The 1068-nt window shown below is 30.8% G+C and overlaps 1 protein-coding gene across 4 annotated transcripts in view; it reads right to left on the minus strand.

Annotated features, from left to right (window-relative positions):
* PHF8 (PHD finger protein 8) overlaps positions 1 to 1068 on the minus strand; it is a 103202-nt gene that overhangs the window by 38999 nt on the left and 63135 nt on the right. The window lies entirely within an intron of this gene.

Below are 1068 nucleotides of genomic sequence, written 5' to 3' on the forward strand. Positions count from 1 at the left end.
TACACCACACACAAAAATTAACTAAAAATGGATCATATATCTAAATGTAAAAGCTAAAACTATAAAACTTCTAAAAGAAAATGTAGGAAAATATCTTGTGGCCTGGATTAGGTAAAATTCAAAACATTTGTGCTTCAAAAGATGCCATTAAGAAAAAGAAAAGACCGGCCACAGACTGGGAGAAAATATTTGTAAATCATTTATCTAGAAAAGGATGTGTATCCAGAATATTTAAATAACTCTTAGAACACAACAAAGACAAAGACAAAACGAATTAGAAAGTAAGTAAAAGATCTGAATAGACATTTCTCTAAAGTTGATACATAAATGTCCAATAATCACACCAAAAGATGCTCAACATCATTAGTCATTAGGGAAATGCAAATTAAAACCACAATAAGATACCACTTTACATCCATCAAAATGGCTATAATAAAAAAGATGGGCAATAATAAGCATTAGATAATATATGGAAAAACTCATAATTGCTGGTGGAGGTGTAAAATGGTAGATGCTTTGGGATAAATTTTGGCAGTTACTTAGAATGCTAAACAGAGTTACCATATGACCCTAAATTTTATTTCTAAGTGAGAAACAAAAACATGTCCACACATAAACTAGCATACAAATGCTCATAAGCACCATTATTCATAACAGTCAAAAAGCATAACCAATTCAAATGACCATCAACTAAAGAATGGATAAAGTAAATGTGGTAGATCCACACAATGAAATACTATTCAGCAATAAAAAGGAATCAATTAATGATAGATTCTACATCATGGATGAACTTCAGAAACACGTTAAGTGAAAGAAGCCAGACACAAGAGACTACATTTACATAGGAACTAAATGACTTCCATTTATATGAAGTATCTAAAAAGGCAAATTCATAGTGATAGAAAGAAGATTACTGGTTGCCTGGGTCCGGGGAAGAAAACCAGGACTGAATGTAAGTGGATATGAGTGATCTATTTGATGTGATAGAAATGTTCCAAAATTGGATTGTGGTGACAGTTGCATATTCTTTAAATTTACTAAGAGTCATTTTATTATATACTTAAAAAA

This window comes from Bison bison, unplaced genomic scaffold, assembly GCF_000754665.1.
Source record: "Bison bison bison isolate TAMUID 2011002044 unplaced genomic scaffold, Bison_UMD1.0 scf7180017864227, whole genome shotgun sequence".
NCBI classification, from domain to species: Eukaryota; Metazoa; Chordata; class Mammalia; order Artiodactyla; family Bovidae; genus Bison; species Bison bison.